The 13,596-nt window shown below is 43.4% G+C and overlaps 1 protein-coding gene across 2 annotated transcripts in view; it reads left to right on the forward strand.

Annotated features, from left to right (window-relative positions):
* Window positions 1-569: 569 nt before the first annotated feature.
* The window catches only part of SNCA (synuclein alpha), a 628,022-nt gene continuing 614,995 nt past the window's right edge, over window positions 570-13,596 (forward strand). Inside the window, exon 1 of one of the 2 annotated variants that reach the window (XM_069230269.1) lies at window positions 570-1,083. The gene's annotated coding sequence lies outside the window, so the exon portion shown is untranslated. Of the gene's footprint in view, window positions 1,084-2,719; window positions 2,834-13,596 lie in introns of those variants that run through there. The other variant, XM_069230270.1, reaches the window with a different exon arrangement.

Below are 13,596 nucleotides of genomic sequence, written 5' to 3' on the forward strand. Positions count from 1 at the left end.
CTGCTGCTTTCTCACGCCATACCAGAAGCTCACAAGAATTCTGAATACAAGCTCATGAGGGTGCGCTGTCGTTGCAATCTTTTCTTTCTTTCTATATAAATTTTGATTTAGCCAATGTTTTTGTTTATACTAATAAATGTTCGACAGATTTCTGAACAATAAAGTTTGCAAAAATTGCCAAGCTACAGGCCTATTGGCTGTGCCAACGCTTGTTTATATTTTGATTTCTATGTAAGGGTCAAGGGTCTTTTTAAGTATGATATATTCAAATGACTCAAGAACATTCCCGCACTGGCGCCTCAGCAATAGTAGTAAACCTATAATGCTTCTGCAGCGGACACCCACTCACACACCTCTTGCACATTATTCAGGGAGATGATTTGTGATATATCTGACAGAAACAAGAGATAACTAAATCTGCGCTGTGTGTCCTCCTTCCTGCATGATCAATGTGCTTTTGGAAAACGAGGAATAAGTAAAGCACATTTGTTTTAGAAATCATATAAAGCACTAAAGCAGGAAGAAGCTGCTCGGAGGATGCAAAAAAAAAAAAAAAAACAGAGGAGATTAATCGTGACAGAGAGGAGGAAAAGGCGAGGGACCCAGCCGGGGCTCGCATGAGTGATAGGAGAGTGGGAGAGTAAAGAGGGGGCGGTGTAAACGTGTTTCTTCTCCGCCCTGACAAATCAGCTGTCTGGGGGAAGGTGCAAGAAGGAGGGATGGGGTTTAGAGCTAGTGAAGGGGGGCGCTGAGAGATCGCTGCTGTTTTCACACCGTAAAAGTCTTGTGTGTAGAGACCAGCATTGGGCAGCACCGGCCGTTGCATTTTTTTCTCATCTTCGTTATATATATTTTTTCTATCCTTATCACTCCGTTCGCCCCACCTCAATTTATTTTCCCCTCTTCCCCGTCCCTCCCCGCTCGCTGTTTGTCATTCCTGGGACCTTGCCACCCATTTGCGTTTTACGATCGGCTTGTGCCGCCACGGATGTGCTGAGTGGCGACTTGTTTCGGACTTCACTTCATGCAAATTATCCCTGTCTGCTGGAGCATTTGCATACCCGTCGCGGGAACATTTCTCCTGTAAGTATGCATGGGGTCGGGCTCTTCACGGAATAAGAAAGCACATTTCTGTATAAACTAATTCATTGAAGACAGTCTGTTGGATAGCTTTTCTTTTACAAAAGCAGATGTATTTAGTAGCGGTGCCTGTGTCGCGTGAAAGTAGTGAAATGTGGGTGCTTATAATTATTTCCACATGCACAAAGGGTAGGATACCTGTAGTGCGATGTCTCTCCCTGCGAAGCCACAAAGGCAGCAGCTTGTCCTTCCGTGGCTTGAGCGCTTTAGTGAAGTAAGTAGGGGAGGGGGCAGCAGGTGTCACCCCTTATCCGACTTCGAACACCAATTATGTCGCCCTCTCTATGCACTTTTTTTTCTTTCTTTGTGTTGGACGCCCCTCCACTCCCTTACAAATGTTGCACCGTCTGGCTTCAAAACCCGGTTCTAGAGCTGGAACGAACAGCGACAGCTCAAACGGTTTGTTGGCCCGTACCCGACGACGACAATGGGGGCACAACTCCACCGAGTTGATCTAAAAAAATAATTAGAGGGGATATACACGTCCAGTGATCTGAGACAGATAGTGACAAGCCTCTGCTGGGCAGGTAATGCAGCGTTTCAGTCTCCGGTTCGCTCATCACCTGTGATAACCAGCTGTCTGCTGGGGCGTTATCATCTATGATCAAGGGACAGGGATTCAGGTGTTTTGTGGGCAGAGAGGTACAGATGTTGAGCTCAAGATTGCATCCAGAACTCCTTTATGGGTCTGTTTGCGTTGTGCGTTGAGGGGAGGTTTGAGGGCTTTCATCCGCTGCGTGCACATGCAAGATGCCCTTCTGATGCAATGGTGGCGAAAGAATGTATCGCTATGGCCGTTGGCTTCCAAGCGCTTTCCATGATGTTTCTTACTGCTCTGAATTGTGTAGCCTTTGCAAATAAAAGGAAAAAACGAACTAACAATGTGTTGGGGTCCATCAACATTAAATGACAGAAGCAACCATATTGTTCTTTCTGTCTCATATGTTCGTAAGATGCTTCTAGGTATATTGTGCTTGTGTTTTAATGGTTAAAAGGGTTACAGCTGTAGTAAAGTGGGCCGTTATGTAGTATAAATCATGAGTAAAACGTACATAACAAAAACATAACAACATCCTATTCAATGCTTAACTATGCACTTTTATAATCATTTGGCAGTCACTCATTTTGCTCTCCTCGGTTTCCAAGGGCGGCTCCTCCATTAGGGCAGTGGAGCGTCGCCCCCACCAGCAGCAGATGCAGCAAAACTTTCACAATGAGGGGATAATAAACTATGTTTATTTTCCCCTAGTTGTGAAAGGGGCACAGCATCTGAGGTGAGGCGCTGTGAGGGAGAGTGTTCAACACTCCCCCTCACTGTGCATGTATGTTTGACCGTCTGGCTCGGGCCGGTCAAAAATGCATGCACGGTAGGCCTTCTCCTGACTGGAAACACAATTGCTGGGCTGGAGAGAGCCTGCACAGCCTCCCAGTCTGCCTGGGAGTGCCCCAATGAGTCAGGATTGGCCGCAGGGCAGGCTGGGAGCCTGTGCCTGCGTGCAGTCAGCAGGAAAGATGAGCGTGGCGCGGGCCATGCCGAAAAGGTAAGTGTTTTTTTAAATGTAATTTTATTAAATTTTAGGTGTCCCCCCCGCGCACCGCACCCACCCCGCTCCTTTCAAGCAAAGCTGCCCACGACTGGTTTCAGCCCAGTACAGAGTAAATCATTTGGATTGGACCGCTTTGGGATTCTGTGGTGAGCATTGTTATACCAGGTTACACATTCTCTATATCTTGCTATTTTGCTGTTATTTCCCAGTGTTACTCAATGCACGTGACAATCATTGTTCTCTTTTGGTTATCGTTAATGTTCAGCCTATGTGTCGCTTGTGGCTTTCAAAAGCCATCTAGTGTGATACCCAATATTGCCTGCCTTTTATGGACTTCCGGTTTTATTTACCATAAAACTCCCTTTACCAAATAACATTTACTTGTTGACATGTATCCTTTACACATCACAACCTTAATGAAACATAGATTGAACCTTAAGACTCAGTCATACCAGCAGGTCTCCAGACATTTCCCTGCTCAAAGGTTTCCAAGCCCTTTTAGATGTTTTCTGCTATCAGTGCCTGTTAATGCCTCCCCCATTAAGAATGCACCTTGAGCCTAGACAGTGAACATTAGGACCTGGGTGTAGCTGTGAGAGGGCTTTCCTGACAGGATGATTGAGGCAGAGCTGCTGTACCTTGCCCCACTTACATTTCAATAAGCTTTGCCTGCTGCACCCACAAAGGAACCTAACACTAGGACTGCCTTGCCTCTTGTCACCCCTGACAGTTTAGAGCCTTGGCCAGGGAAAGGGGAATACCTTTCTAGAACCAGTTCCCCCTCTCAAAGACTGGTACCAGCTATGAAAATAGGGCCATTAGGCGCTTCTTCAGTACATTCCTAGACCTGTGGTAGAGTCACAAAACTGCAGTGCTGCCTGCCTTTCTTCTTGAAGGACTGCTTTACTGTCTTAAGGACTGGACCTGCTTGCCTTCATCCCAGGCTACCCAGATTGACTCCAAGGGTCAATCAGCTACCTCTTGTGTGAGCAACAGGAACACTACAAGCTTCTAGAGGCTTCCCTGCAACTGCCCAGCTGACAAGTTGCAATTGGACCTGCCTGAACCTGCTTGAGTCCGGCTGCTGACCTCTGCTTTCCTGCTGCTGGCCTCTGCTGGAGTGAGTTCTGATCCACAAGAGGTGCCTCCCAGGTCTGTGACCCTTGGCTGGACTCAATGGAAGCTGCTTCAAGAAGAACACGCATTTGCCATGTAATGGGTCTCATGTTTTCTCGAGTTAGAGCTACTAGTGTGGTAAATTTCTAACTGGATTTTTCTTGCAACATAAATAGAAAATTAAAAGTAAAACAGTTGACATAAGCAAGCCGATTTAAAGTGCCACAGCTGCCATGAGCGTGAGCTTGAAGGAGAGACACAAAAGGAAAAAGAAGTTCGCTCGCAGTCAAACATATTGGCAAAAGTGCAATTATCCATGTAACAGAGTCGATGGCCAAGGCGGTAACAAAACTGCCCCAAGGAGGGACAAAAGTTAATCATTTTCCAAGGATAGCAAAATATTTTTGAAAGACAAGTCCATGAACGAGTGATAGTGATGAGCATGCAGTGGGCATGGTTAAAAGCGCAGATAGATTACAACACGTCAGAGCGCTTGTGCACTCAGCCTAAAAAGGTGAAAATTACAATGTTGGGATCCTTGCGGCCCCCTCCAACGTGAACTAAACATTTTGGTGGGAGTAATCTGCTCCCTCTATCCAGCCCACACTGCATCGCAGTCAGCCTGAAATTAAGATTTTCTACTGGGCTGGAGAGACCAGGTCATCATGAGTAGCACTTTGTGAGTTTAGGCTCTATTTTTAGAAAAAAAGTAACATTTTGATATTTCCACTTCTGTTGATTGGATTTTTATCGTTCTCGTTTCATTTTATTTACTAACATTTCCTCCACTTTTCTGAATTGGTTTGGGATTTGTCTTGTGTTGTATTGGAAGAAATTGGGTTATTGGATGGAAACTCCAGTAAAGCAACAACTACAATCCCTGTCAGGGTTAACCACAAAAGTCTCTAAATTAACCCTCTGGTAGCTTGGGACAAAACTAGTCAGGTTTAACTTAGAGGCAATGTGTGAAATATGTATGCAGCACACAAACAGCAATAAAGTGAATGAACAACTCAACAAAACTCCCACACCAAATTAGAAAAACAGAGTACATTTTTGGAAAATATTTGACACCTAAATTATAAAAATCCAATTAGTAGATTAAAAGTTAAGATTTATTTAAGTTTAGGGTAACAACTGGCTGTTAAAAGATCGAAGTGCCAACAGAGGAAATCTAGCTGCGCGAGACCATGTTAAAGTAAAAAAATATGGGCAATCGCAATGGAGGCGGGTTAAATACAAAGAGTGGATTGGGCTCGGTCGACGCTTACATTTGGACTTAGAAAAATCCTGAGAAGACTGCTGGAGTTATCTACGAGGAAGTGTCATCACTGGGGAACCCCTGGGCGATGATTTCTACGGTTGGGTATAGTCTTTTCTCTGTAAGTCGAAAATTTCCAGCAAACGAAGCTGGAAGCTGTAGCCGATGAGAGTTCCAGGAGAGCGGATACCCCTTTTCTGAAGGACCGCTAAACAGGATTTGCAGCTACAGCGAAAAACATATTGGGAGCTGCCACAAAATGAGGCTGACTGGCAATGCACCTTGGGCAGATAGACAAACTCATTTGTTTCTGTCTTTTCTTGTTTCTCAAAATAGTTTTAAGCCACATGTTTTTAAGTCCCATGTTTTGGATTTTGGCTATCTGGGGCCCTTTAACACCAGAACCAAAGGTCCAGGGCTGGAGGGACACCATTTGGGGGTTCAGGACTCACCCAGGCTGGGTCCAGGCGAGGGTCCAACATGGTTGGATAATTTTCTGTCCCCAACGCTCTGATCAGGAGGCCAGCAAACTAAGCCTTGGCGTCACTTGGGTAATCCTGGGATCAAGTGATGAAACAGGGCTCAAGAAGCAGCATAGGCCTCTAAGGGTTCAAAGCAGTGTCCAGACTACAAAGCAGACCTTCCAGGTGCAGCAGAGCAGGCATGCGGAATGCAAGCTTAGAAAGTGAACTGAAGATTGGGTCTGAGTGTCCTATTTTTATACCTGGTGCCTTCTTTGAAGTAGGTGAAGTTTCCAGATAAATCCTTTTAAAGTTCTTAACGTTTCCTGATTACGCTGATCTAGCTCCAACCCGGCTGCATGAACAATGCAGGGGTGATAAGTCCTGTGTGTGAAGACAGAGCACTGCCTATTCTGCTGCAAGTGGGGCTAATCCACCTCCCTCATCCTGACAGGAAGGAATAAAGAAAGCCAATCTGCCATCTACACACAGTCATGTGACCCAACTTTCTAAATGTGTCCGTTTCAAAATTGTAACTTAAAATCCGACTTTACCATTAAAGAGGATTTTTAATTAAAATTTCTCGGCCACCAAGCATGAAATGTTTACTTGTTCCTAATCAAAGGTTGTCACTTATTAAATATAATAAGGAAACTCAATGATATCGTTCAGGAGAGGTAGGTGTCAGGATATTACCCATTACATCAAACTTCAACTGGAGCAGATGCCTTTTACTCAGCTCCCTCCAACAGATGCGTGCTCAGACTTTACTGATTATCTGAACCCTGCATCTGCTAGGGGGAAAGGGGAATGGGAATAGAAAAAGAGAGACCGCCTCTAGATCCAGTTCAAGCCTGTGTTTCCCACTTGAAGATAGGATATTCAGTGTGTGCTTCTGTAACATGCACCTTTCTACTTACTGGGACTTCTTTAAAGGAAGGATCTGCAGTCGGGTGATAAGAGCATACATAAGTACATTCCTACTGCGCATTCAACTGTTCAGCCATTCACATTCACCCAATTCTATCGTTCTCCTAACCTGGATCTTTTGAGAGACTAGCCTCTCTCTAAGAGAATGTTAACTTAATATCTTCTTTTCTCCAGGAGTCAAAAGTATCCAAAGTTCTCTGAAGAACAGTTCAAAGGTTCACAAATATACAATCTACTAATGTTAAAATAAATGTAGCTGCTCCGGAAGGGAAAAAGTAGCTGGTGTGCACACCGTAAAAAGAAAAATAATGAATTACTCAAAACTGGAAGAATTCTCTATTGAACAAAGTGCCTCAGGAACACTGCTCATCCTCCTCAGGATGACAGTTGAAGTTCACAGCTCCCAAAGATAAACAGCTGGAGGGAAGCTTCAGCACAAGACTAAGGTAGAAACACTAGAATGCTGACTTCACAAGGATTTGCGGCACCATCTTGAGTGGCAGTTAAACCTGAAGAAGCTAGTTCTAAGAACAGCCTCCGCTAGAGCCACCGGGATTGAGGACGCTTCTGCAACCGACGTGGGTACAAAGAAAAGGGGAATCGGTTTTGCTAAGGGAAGAACTTAACAACACTGGGAATAGTTTTCCTGATAGTAGGCCTCACAGTAGTGAAAAACAAATTGAGGAGGTATTGTAAAATGTAAAAATACAGTGCGTCTTGCCCTGTTGGCTAACTAGAGCCTACATTAGGGTGACTTATATGCAATAAAAGGAGAGTTGCAGGCTTGTCAAGGGACCTATATTGCTAAGTTGAATTGGCAGTTTAAAACTACATTCAGGCTTCAATGGCAGGCTTAGGACACGTTTTAAATGGCTACTTAAGTGAGTGGCAAAAAAGTGCTGCAGGCACACTAGTAGCATTTAACTTACAGTCCCTTGGTATATGGCATACCACTATAGAAGAGTCTTAATAGTAAATTAAATATGTCAAACAAATGCAAGCCAATTGTACCATGTTTAAAGGAGAGAACAAAAACACTTTAGCGCTGGTTAGCCATGGTCAAGTGCACAGAGTCCTAGAACCAACAAAAGTGAATTTTAGCAAAAAGTGGAGGGCAAGGGCAAAATGTTTGGGGGTGATCCTGCAGATTGGATTAAGTCCAACAGAAGATATGTATATATGGAAATGTGTCTAGCCTGTATACTGTTAACTGCTTGGATAGCCTGTATTTGTGTCTGTCAGTCTACACCTCTCATGCATCTAACATACAGAAAGGTTTGCTATTACATAAACTTTTTTTGCCTTTTTGTACAGTGCTTCTATTCTTTTGTAGAGTAGGTCTTATATTTTGCTCAGTTTTATAAATAAACACATCAGTTAAACAAAGAGCATACTTTACTGACTCTCGTTGTCCAAATTAGATTTGTTAAGGAATAACTATTGCATGATTCATAACAGGTACCCGAATCCCAAATTGGAAGGAATGCCTCTTTTATGTCCCTTCCTAATTGTGATTCAGCCTGGGTCATGAAACTGAATTTATGAGTTAGAAAAACCTTTCAGACTCATTAAAATAGTTTTGCATATTTGAAAAACGATTTCTGTGGCTGTGAATAATTGCAGGGTGTTAGAAATGGGGTCTTTGGTTGGCAGTCAGGTTACCCCCTGTCCAAGCAAGGACCCTCACTCTAGTCAGGGTAAAGGAGAATCACCCTCAGCTAACCCTCGCTCACCCCCTTGGTAGCTTGGTACGAGCAGGCATGCTTAACTTCAGAGTCTAGGTGTAAAGTATTTGTACCAACACACACAGTAACTCAGTAAAATCACTACAAAATGATACAACACAGGTTTAGAAAAATAGGTAATATTTATCTAAACAAAACAAGACCAAAACGACAAAAATCCAACAAACACAAATCAAGTTATAAATTAAAAAGCAAAACGAGTCTTAAATCCTTTAGAAAACAGTGCTAACACTGTTGGCAGGAAAAAGTAAATGGGTTGCGTGAAAATAACACCGCACTGGCGAGTATGCTTTGGAAAAGGCCAGCCATGCGTCGATTTCTGACTCGCAAGTGAAACCGTGCATCGTTCCTCATCCGGTCGGGCCGCAATGTGTTGTTTCTCCTCTCCGAAGGAGAGCGATGTGTTGATTCGGAAAGGTACCTTGGGTCCGGGCAGGCTTTGTATTGTGATTCCTTGCCCAGCGCGGATTGTGTCAAAAACCCAGTTGCACGGTATCGGAAAACCACGCTATGTGGGGTTGGGTCATTAACAGCCTCCGTCGGCTAGTGTTGCGTGTCGTTTCTCCAGCTGCGCTGCATCAATCTTCCAGCCGGGATGCAGGTGGAGCGTAGATTTCAGCCGCGAAGCTGGCAGCGTGTAGTTTCTCAGCAACGTTTAGGAAGGTGCATCAAAATGTTCCCCGCACAGCTGTGTGCGTGTGGATTTTCAGCCCTGGTCTGCCAGCTTCATCTTCCAAGGGCCTAGGAACTGGATAGGGCACCACTTGGCAGGGCAGGAGTCTCAGCAGAGAGTCCGGGTGCTGGTAGGGGAAGTCTTTGATGGCCCAGGGAAAGTCTTTGATGGCCCTGAGTCCTCAACAACAGGAGGCAAGCTCAGGCTAAGCCCTTGCAGATTTCTTCACAAGCAGGAATGCACAACAAAGTCCAGTCCTTGTCCCCTTTCACAGGCAGAAGCAGCAACTGCAGGATAGCTCCACAAAGCACAGTCACAGGCAGGGCAGCACTTCTCCTCAGCTCTTCAGCTCTTTTCCTTGGCAGAGATACCTCTTCATTTCCAGAAGTGATCTAATTTTCAGGGGTTTGGGTGCCCTTCTTATACCCAGTTCTTCATTTGAAGTAGGCCTACTTTAAAGCAAAGTCTCTCTTGTTTGTAAGATCCTGCTTGCCCAGGCCAGGCCCAGGCGAACACCAGGGAGTTGGAGACTGCATTGTGTGAGGGCAGGCACAGCCCTTTCAGGTGTAAGTGACCACTCCTCCCCACCCTCCTAGAACGGATGGCTCATCAGGATATGGAGGCTACACCCCAGCCACCTTTGTGCCACTGACTAAAGAGAGATGCAAACAGCCCAACTGTCAAACTGACCCAGACCGGGAATCCACAAACAGGCAGAGTCACAGAATGGCTTAAGCAAGAAAATGCCCACTTTCTAAAAGTGGCATTTTCAAACACACAATCTCAAAACCAACTTCACTAAAAGATGTTTTTTTAAATTGTGAGTCTAAAGACCCCAAACTCCACATGTCTATCTGCTCCCAAAGGGAATCTACGCTTTAATCATATTTAAAGGCAGCACCCATGTTAACCTACGAGAGAGATAGGCCTTGCAACAGTAAAAAACAAATTTGCCAGTATTTCACTCTCAGGACATATAAAACAGATTAGTATATGTCCTACCTTAACCATACACAGCATCCTGCCCTGGGGCTACCTAGGACCTACCCTAGGGGTGCCTTACATGTAAGAAAAGGGAAGGTTTAGGCCTGGCAAGTGGGTACACTTGTCAAGTCGAATTGTCAGTTTAAAACTGCACACACAGACACTGCCGTGACAGGTCTGAGACATAATTAAAGGGCTACTAATGTGGGGGGCACATCCAGTGCTGCAGGCCCACTAGTAGCATTTGATTTACAGGCCCTGGACACCTCTAATGCACTGTACTAGGGACTTACCAGTAAATAAAATATGCCAATCATGGAAAACCAATTACATACACATTTTATACAGGAGCACTTGCACTTTAGCACTGGAATGCAGTGGTAAAGTGCCCAGAGTAACAAAAACAGCAAAAACAGAGTCCAGCACACACAAACAACCTGGGGAACAGAGGCAAAAAGTTAGGGGGGGCCATGCCAAGGATGCCAAGTCTAACAAAGGGTTTGTAAAGGAAGAATACTATTTACATCTGGTGGGCGTTTGGTGTTCTCCTGGGAACTTAACTGCTCATTAGCATAGTTAGTTGGTGTAGTCCGTAATTCTGGAACTTACATCAATGCCATTTCAAGGGTGCCATTGGTCCTAATGGCAGTAAGGAATAGTGCCCCTAGGACACTGTTGGGTAGTTAAAACAGCTGTAATTAGAATGCAATGGGTGTCTTCCACTTTGGACCTATGTGCCGCTGATGAGCTGCACCATTGATACTTATATCATTGCCTTACATGATGCAGTGTGTTATGCGGATGTTAAGCACAAAATTATCCATATATGTTCCTGTAAACTATTCAATGAGCACCTTTTTGTATTCTTTTATGGATGCCACATGTTCAACAGATGATATTTCTCACCTTAGAAGCACAGCTGTCACCAATTATGTTAGCATCACTAGAGAGGGGTTTTGGCTCCGCCCACATGTTAGGAGCCAGGAGTACTTCGTTTGATTGGACAGAATTTATGTGCTTCCACAAAAAAGTGCGTGCCCTTCACTGAGCTGATTATTTTGTTTATTTATCCAGCTGCCTAATCTTTAACTTTAAGGGGTACCTACATAAAATTGGAATGATACTAAAGTGTCTTACATACCTAGATCATTTATGCTGGGTTTCTCTGGCAGCAGAACAGATGCGAGGAAGGCCGCCATTAACATATTTGTATAGTTAGGTGTGGCTTGACAGTGCAATTGTTACCTGTTTTTTCAACCTACGCCAATATTGTGCAACAGTTCTTTGGCTCTGCACAAATGCATATCTGTTTCCATGCTATTTACTTGTAATGCTGCTCATTACCATACAACATTGATTTAAATCCAGGCCTATTGGCATTGTCAATGCGTATTACTTTATTAGCATTGGTCAGATTGATTTTCCGATGACAACTTTCTCAGTGTTTGCTTTACTTCTCCTACATGAGGTTGCAGAAAATCTGTGTACATGTCCTACACTAATGCTTATGATGTAACATGTTAGTGCTGCAAACATTTAGCTTACAAATTTCAACAAATTGATTGCCTTCCAAGTTATAATTTTTTAGTGTTTTATAATGTAATCAAAAGCTTGGTTTCAAATGTATATAATTTTTATGCTTGATGTTTTGTTTAGAATTGTGTATGTTCTGGACTCTGCTGTTGACTCTTTCGATGTCTGCATAATCAGGTTCAACCAAGCCCGTGGCTCCCTGTTTAGATTCGCTGCTACAGTCGGCAGTAAACCACTTAAACCCCTCCTCAGATTCATAAAATGAAGTGTTGACCAGTGCTGCTGCATGGTGCATCTCTATGGGGGGTCAGAGATTGCTCAGGCATCCAGCGGGAGGAGAATTGTCTTTATAGGAGGCTGCTGGGAGTGGGCCCCACAGCCGCTACTTAATTTTCAATGAAGAGCTGGGCCTAGATTATGCTGAGGATTATGCCACTATTGCCCTGCTACTTTTGTGGGTAACCGTATGGAGTGGAAAGTCCACAGATTTTAACGGAGATGTGATTGAGGATTGTCTGGGCTGTGGCCATGGCCTTATAACTTCGTGGCTTAGCCACGTTAAGAGTGTGGCCGAGTCCCTGGGTTTGCCAGAATTATTTTCCACTCCGCACCTGCTTTGTAGTGGGGATGGTAAATGGGCCAAGGACTTATTCTTCTCCCTTGCAAGGGAGATTTGGGTGAACCTGGCTCTGAACAGGCCTACCCTGTCTGCTTTTCCACTCTTAAAATTCTCATCTGCCCTTGAACCTTGTCTCCCATGGGTCCGACGGCCCTGGGAGAGATCGCTTCTTATGAGCTTTCGCTTGGGCTCCATTAGGTCATGCCTTTGTTTCCCACCTGATCAGTTTGCTACATCTTCCATGTTGTTTTGCCCTTGTGATAATTGATTGCGTCAGGCCTTGGAACATCTGGTCCTTTTTTCTGAGCTTTATGACCCTGCGCTCCAGAGGTTTCTCCTGGAAATTCTTAAAGAAATAAAACATAGGCCTTCATTCTTGCATTTGCTTTTATTGGGTGATCAAACAGTGGCATTTGGGGGTCTGTTGTTTTCTGAAAAGTGCCTTATTCTGAAATAAGATTATTAATTTTTAATTGTATCCACTGTATTTTTATCTATTTACAGGCATCATGTATTTTTTTTCTATTACCTATTGGTTGTATGTGATATTTCATGATGACATTTTATGATGGTTTTTATTCTCTTATGATTATATTTTTATAATCGAAACAAGGATTAAACAATCAAGACGGAATCATAAATATATAATGAATGGAATATTCCACAGTGTTCAAAAATATCATACTAGTGTGCATTGTGTCAGGTTGCTGCCAATAATATCAGAACCATACTACATTAGTCAGGGGTTCATCATTAAATTGGTTACTTTCTCCATTTTTCAGGGTTATGGTACTTATACCAGAACACATTCAGTGTGCTAATGTGTTACCAAAGGTATCAAAGAACCACCAAATATAAAAACATATCTGGAGACATTGAACTGCTGCCTAAAGTTCCAGCGTCCAAGGGATTGTTTTAGGATGATGTTTGGTGACTCTAGCCTTTCCCAAAAACATCAGTGAGTGGCATAAAACCCCCAGGGAGCTTCTGGTAGTATTGAGTTACCAGTTTACTGCTAATATTAGAGGAATGATCCTTAACATAGCAGTGCGGTTACATTCATACGTTAATGGCGAACAACATTAAGGGCAGTACCAGGAAAATCAATGTGGTACTCTGTAAATCAAAATAATGCAAACAATGTCAAGAGGATGGGTGACTCGGAAAGAAGAGGAGTGAGGATAAGGAGGGATGTCGAATCATCAGGTCTATGAGCACTGTTTATGATGCATTTACTATTCTGCTATAGCAGATTCAAAAATCCCACACTTATATTTCACTAATGTGTGGTCAAAATAACAGCCTACAAAATATTGAATCCTCTATTTTGACTACCACTATATTGTCTAAATATGTATACATATTTAAATTAATAGATTTCTTAATCTTAAAATTGACTCCACATACAATTATCTTGACTATATAGTAGATGTGATGTTTTTGCAGGTCTATATTTTAACCACAATATAGTAGAATAACAGTGCATCTCACTCTTATACACAACAAATGCCAGAGTTAGCCAGCTTGTGAACTGAGAAAGAATTATTCAGTTCTCAGATATTTTTCTTGTGAATAACTCTCATCGCA

Source organism: Pleurodeles waltl, chromosome 1_1 (genome assembly GCF_031143425.1).
Source record: "Pleurodeles waltl isolate 20211129_DDA chromosome 1_1, aPleWal1.hap1.20221129, whole genome shotgun sequence".
NCBI classification, from domain to species: Eukaryota; Metazoa; Chordata; class Amphibia; order Caudata; family Salamandridae; genus Pleurodeles; species Pleurodeles waltl.